We start from the raw sequence: 6,425 nt of genomic DNA, 5'->3' as shown, positions 1-6,425 counted from the left end.
TGAATGTATTAAAGACAATGAACATCCCCAGCAATTCAGCCTCTTTGCTTCTGGACCAATGTGTATGTACCTGAGCCAATAGATAGGAGAGACGACCAGCAGATGTGATACTCGGTCCCTTAGCCCCTCAAGTTCACAGGGTACCAGACCTGTCAGTCTGCAGCATCCCTTGATGGATCTCCGGAAGAGCCTAAAGTCAAGCTGATCTAGGGGTGTTGTCTTCAGCGGCCCTGTTTCCTACCCTCTCAACCTCTCTGATATCTCAAATTTTTATTTTCTGGGAACCACTCTGCTTTCACCCCAAAGCCAGTGAGCCAGGACTAGCCACACCAGTAGGCGCATGCTGAAATTCACCTTGATCTCTGTTGAAGTAGAAGCACTTGCTGTCCACTGCATCTGCTCCTATAGTATTATCTTTTTTGAAAAATCATGATTGCCAATGACAGTGCTGCTTGTAAGCTCTGTATTAACCAAGGAGATGAAAATGTGCTCCTCCCTGGGCAGTGAGTCTACCATGGAACACGGCTGCTGCACCCAGGCATATTTTTAGGATTCATTTTCTGTGAAAAGAGAGTTCACTGCTACAGCTTCAGGTCTTCCAACCCGGGTGGTGCCTCCCTTGAATCAGGAGCCCACTTTCTCCCTTGACCTCTCAGGGAAGTGGCAAGCATGGATGACAGGTTCACCAAACCCAGTCTGACTTGCATTCTTCCTTCTTCTACTCATCTAACCAGCAAACTCCCTGTTTTTGAACTCTCACTGAGTGGGATAGCCATTCAAATGTTTATTTTCAAGCACTCCTAGCTATGAAAATGCAACGTTTCCCTCAGATGAGGGCCCAAACTTCTGACTTCATTTAATCTTTATTATCTCTTTATAGACCCTGTCATATTATAGAGTTAGGGCTTCAACATATGAATTCTGGAATGACACAATGCTGTCACCACACCTAGGTCTCAGATAGCCTCATCAGCTTCGACTTTCTCTTGGGATCCTAACCCCAGCTTGATCTGAGACATCTCTGATCTAGCCTGCTGGAGGAGAAAAACCATATGGGGCTGAAGTAACCTGCCCTGCAGAGTCCATCTGAGACCAGTTGCCCATCAGTCATAGTGACCACCAACTGAAGAGGCATGAGAAAGCCTTCATGACACCAGAACTACCCACCTCAGCAGCACTTGTGTCTGCTTTTGTCTAACTTGTGGACTAAGACTTATGGACAAGGATAAAAAGTAAATCCTCTTTTGCAACCCAGAACTCATTGTTCAGTATGAGTCTTGTACGTGAAAGAAGGAATATTACGGCCAGGCACCGTGGTGCATGCCTGTGGTGCTGGCACTTCTGAGGCTGAGCCAAGAGGAGCTGCAGTGTGAAGCCAGCCTGAATGATACAGTGAGACCCTGCTCGGAAAACCAAAAGGAAATTATGATATCCAGTACTGGGGTGGATCAAAGTGCTGGGGTGGGGTTGATAATCATTAAGGTTGGTTCCAAGACTAAAGAGTTAATAAGTACAAAGTACAGGACATGAAGAAACTCATAGCTTTATTGGCTCGATATTTCAATTTTCATGTGACACAGGAAGATGGCTCCCCCCGTTTCCTTTTTTTTTTAAATTAAATTCTTTTATTGGTACATTGTAGGTATACAACACAATTACATTTCTCACTGGGAATTGTACCTTTACATAATGCATCTTGGTTCTTATTTTTTCCCCATTCCTAGCCCTCCCTTCACGCCCTCCACCCTTCCCTATTTACAAAGACTTTATGTCCATTTTTTCCATTTCTCAGCATTTTTCCTTTCCCTTCTTTCCTTTCCCCTGCCCCTCCCACTACCCCTACCCCTTTGGACCTTTTCTTCCTATTTTGCATTATCGATTATTCATTCTAATCATTGGTACATTTTAGGTATACAATATAATGACATTCATCATTGGAAATTTGCACCTTTACATAATCTCTCTTGGTTCTTATTTTTCACCCTTGCCCAGCCCTCCCTTCAACCCCTCCATTCCTCCCTATTTAAAAGATTTTGTTCCTAGTTTTCCATTTTCTCCTATTAATCCCATTCCCTTCTATCCTTTCCCCTAGCCCTCCCACTTCCTTCCCCTTTGCCCCTTTTCTTCCTATTTCACATGACCTATTATACATTTAGTCCTTATTTACACTTTCAGTTTCTCACATCAGAGAAACTATTCAGAATTTATTCATGTGTGTTCCATTTATTTCACTTAAGAGTATCGCCTCAATGAGCATCCACTTAGCTATAAATGTCTCTAATTTATCATTTTTTATGACTGAATAGTACTCCATTTTATTAAAAAACCACATTTTCTTTATCCAGTCTCCAGTTGATGGGCATTTGGGCTGTTTCCAAGTTTTAGCTATTACAAACTGTGCTGCTATGAACATGGGTGCACATATATCACTGTGGTATGATCCTTTTAATTCTTTGGGGAAGATCTTCAGCAGTGGAATAGCAGGGTCAAATGGGACTTCCAGTCCTAGTTCTTTGAGGTATCTCCATACTGATTTCCACAGTGGTTGCACCAGTCTACACTCCCACCAGCAGTGGAGCAGGGTTCCTCTTTCCCTACAGCCCAGCATTTGTTATTGGTTGATTTCATGATAGCAGCCATTCTTTCTGGAGTGAAGTGGAATCTCAGCGTTGTTTTCATTTGCATCTCTTGAATGACCAGTGATGTTGAACATTTTTTCATGTATTTATTTGCTATTTCTACTACTTTGAGAAATGTCTGTTCATTTCAGATGCCCATTTTCGGATTGGGTCTTTAAATTTGGGAGGTCTGATCTTTTTAAGTTCTTTATAGATTCGAGATAGTAGACCTTTGTCTGAGGAAGAGGAGGTGAAGATTTTTTCCCACATTGTGGGTTGTCTCTTCACACTGTTGGTGGTTTCTCTTGCTGTGCAGAAGCTTTTAAATAAGAAGAGATCCCATTTGTTGATTGTTTGTGTTAGTTCACGGGCAACTGAGGTTTTGTTCATAAAATCTGTCCCTACACCGATGTCTTCAAGGGTTCTACCTAACCTCTGTTCCAACTGGTTCAGAATTTCTATTTTAATATTTAGATCTTTAATCCATTTTGATTTTAGTTTAGTGCATGGTGAGAGGTACAGGTCTAGTTTTAATCTTTGGCAAGTTGAAGCCCAATTTTTCCAACACCATTTATTAAAGAGGCTATCTTTCCTCCAGTGAGGGTGTTTGGCTCCTTTGTTGAAGATGAGGTGGCTGAGTGTGTCTGGCATTGTTTCTGCATCTTCTAATTTGTTCCACTGGTCCTCAGGTCTGTTTCTTTGCCAGTACCATGCTGATTTTATCACAGTAGCTTTGTAGTAGAGTTGCAGGTTGGGGATTGTGATACCCCCTGCCATGTCTCTGTTACCTAGAATTGCTTTTGCTATTCTGGGTCTCTTCTTGTTCCAAATGAATTTTTGGATTGTTTTCTCAAGGTCCATGAAGTATGCTGCTGGGATCTCAATTGGAATTGCATTAAATCTATAAAGCAGTATTGGAAGTATGGCCATTTTCACTATATTAATCCTTCCTACCCAGGAGCAGGGGATGTCTGTCCATTTTCTGCTATCATCTTCAATCTCTCTTTTCAGAGTGCCATAGTTTTCAGAGAAGAGGTCTTTGATTTCTTTCCTTAGGTTGATTCCTAGGTATTTCAGTTTTTTGGATGCTATTGTGAAAGGAATTATTTGCCCTATTTCTCTCTCAGTGAGTCTGTCATTGGTGTAGAGGAAAGCTATTGATTTTTGTGTGTTGACCTTGTAACCAGCTACTTGACTGAGTTTGGTTATTAAGTCTAGAAGACTTTTGGTGGCGTTCTTGGGGTCTTCTATATAGAGTATCATGTCATCTGCAAATAATGACAATTTGACTTCTTCATTACCTATCTTTATTCCTTTTATTTCTTTCTCTTGTCTAATTGTCGTGGCTAATGTTTCCAGAACTGTATTGAACAAGAGTGAGTGGTGATAGTGGACATCCTTGTCTTGTTCCTGATTTGAGTGTGAAGGATTTCAGTTTTTGACCATTTAGTATGATATTGGCTGTTGGTTTTTCATAGATGGCTTCTATGAGTTTGAGGTAGAGACCATCTATTCCAATTTTTTGTTGGGTTTTTATCATAAATGCATGTTGGATTTTGTCAAATGCTTTTTCTGCATCTACGGAGATAATCATATGGTTTTTGTGTTTGGCTCTATTGATATAGTGTATTACATTGATTGATTTGCATATGTTGAACCATCCCTGCATCCCTGGGATGAATCCCACTTGATCAGGGTGTATGAGCTTCTTGATGATCTTCTGCATCCTGTTTGCCAGTATCTTATTAAGGATTTGTGCATCTATGTTCATTAGTGAGATTGGCCTATAGTTCTTCTTTTTCAGTTGGGTCTTTCTCTACTTTGGGGATCAAGGTGATGCTTGTTTCCAGGAATGAATTTGAGAGTATTGCTTCCCTTTCAATTTCATTGAAGAGTTTAAATAGTAGTGGCAGTAGTTCCTCTCTAAATGTCTTGTAGAATTCAGCAGTGAAGCCATCAGGGCCCAGGCTTTTCTTAGTTGATAAGTTTTTAATTACATTTTCAATTTCATTGGTTGATATTGGGTTGTTCAGAGTTTTTAGGTCTTCTTCATTCAACTTTGGTAATTCATATGTATTTAGGAATCTGTCCATTTCTTCTGTGTTGTCCATCTTATTGGCGTATAGGTTTTGGAAGTAGGTATTGATGATCCTCTGGATTTCTGCTGGGTCTGTTGTAATTTCACCATTTTCATTCCTAATTGCATGGATTGGGGCCTTTTCTTTCCTTTTTCTGACAAGGTTGGCTAAAGGTTTGTCAGTTTTGTTGATTCTTTTGAAGAACCAACTCTTGGCTTCATTCATTTTTGGTATCATTCTCTTAGTCTCCATTGCATTGATTTCTCCTCTGATCTTTATAATTTCCTTCCTTGTGTGAGCTCTGGGGTTGTCCTGCTCTTCTTTTTCTAGAAGCTTGAAGTTCAGCATCAGGTTGTATAATTGAGCTTGCTCTGTTTTCCTAATGTGAGTATTCACTGCTATGAATTTCCCTCGTAAGACTGCTTTCATTGTGTCTCATAGATTCTGATATGTTGTATTGGCATTGTCATTTAATTGAAGGAACTGTCTGATTTCTTCTTTAATTTCCTCTGTGACCCATTGGTTATTCAGAAGTGTGTTGTTCAATTTCCACATGTTTATGAAATTTTTTGAGTTTCTTTTGCTATGGATCTCCAATTTCATCGCACTATGGTCTGATAATATACAGGGGATAACTTCAATTCCTTTGCACTTACTTAAACATGTTCTATGTGTGAGTATGTGGTCTATTTTGGAGAATGACCCAGGTGCAGCTGAGAAGAATGTGTATTCTGATTTTGTGGGGCGGAAGACTCTGTAAACATCTGCTAAGTTCCTTTGTTCAAGAGTTCGATTGAGTTCTGGTATTTCCTTACTTATTTTTAGTCTAGTTGATCTATCTATTTGTGACAGTGGGGTGTTCAGGTCCCCCACTATAATTGTATTAGTGCATATATGACTTTTCATGTCTGTTAGTATTTGTTTTATATAGTTGGGTGCACTAGTGTTTGGTGCATAGATATTTATGATTGTCATCTCTTCCTCTTGGATTCTTCCCTTTACAAGGATGTAATGTCCTTCTTCATCTCTCTTAGTCAGTGTTGGTGTGAAATCGACTTGATCTACAAAGAGGATAGCTACTCTTGCTTTTTGGGGGGTTCCTGTCACATGGAGTACTGTTTTCCACCCTTTAACTTTCAGCCTATGAGTTTCCTTTTGAATGAAGTGTGTTTCTTGTATGCAGCATATTGTTGGATTTTGCTTCTTGACCCATTCTACCAGTCTATTTCTTTTGATTGGTGAATTGAGACCATTAACACTGATGGTTATAACTGAAATGTCTTGACTTGTCATTGCCATGACCTTTTCCCTTTTGTTGAATTCTCCCCCTTTACATTTAATTTCTTGTCATGCCAGATGGGTTCATTCTGCTTTGCTTCGTGGGGTTGTGATCCTCAATGTCTGTTCCTAGGATACTGTGTAAAATTCTTTGGAGTGCTGGTTTGGTATTCATGAAGTTCCTAAGGTGCTCTTTGTCATTGAAACTATCTTATTTCTCCATCAATTTTGAAAGATAGTTTTACAGGGTACATCAATCTTGGTTGGAGGCTGTTTTCTTTTAGGGCTTGGAATATGTCACTCCAAGCTCTTCTTGCCTTGATGGTTTGTGTTGAGAAGTCTGCTGTGATTCTGATGGACTTTCCTTTGTATGTGATTTGTTTCTTTTCTCTGACTGCTTGGAGAACTTTGTTCTTCTGTTGTGTTTCTGGAATCTTAACAATTATATGCC

The 6,425-nt window shown here is 39.9% G+C and overlaps 1 non-coding gene across 1 annotated transcript; it reads left to right on the top strand.

Annotated features, from left to right (window-relative positions):
• Positions 1-1,173: 1,173 nt before the first annotated feature.
• Positions 1,174-1,300, top strand: LOC147829205 (small nucleolar RNA SNORA40). The gene has a single exon (XR_015449430.1). It is a non-coding gene; the product is annotated as a small nucleolar RNA SNORA40 (small nucleolar RNA).
• The last annotated feature ends 5,125 nt before the right edge of the window (positions 1,301-6,425 follow it).

The sequence above is a fragment of the Heterocephalus glaber genome, unplaced genomic scaffold (assembly GCF_053883595.1).
Source record: "Heterocephalus glaber isolate CG9 unplaced genomic scaffold, H.glaber_assembly_v1.0 deba00000676, whole genome shotgun sequence".
Lineage (NCBI taxonomy): Eukaryota > Metazoa > Chordata > Mammalia > Rodentia > Bathyergidae > Heterocephalus > Heterocephalus glaber.
This window is presented reverse-complemented; position numbering and strand designations above follow the sequence as displayed.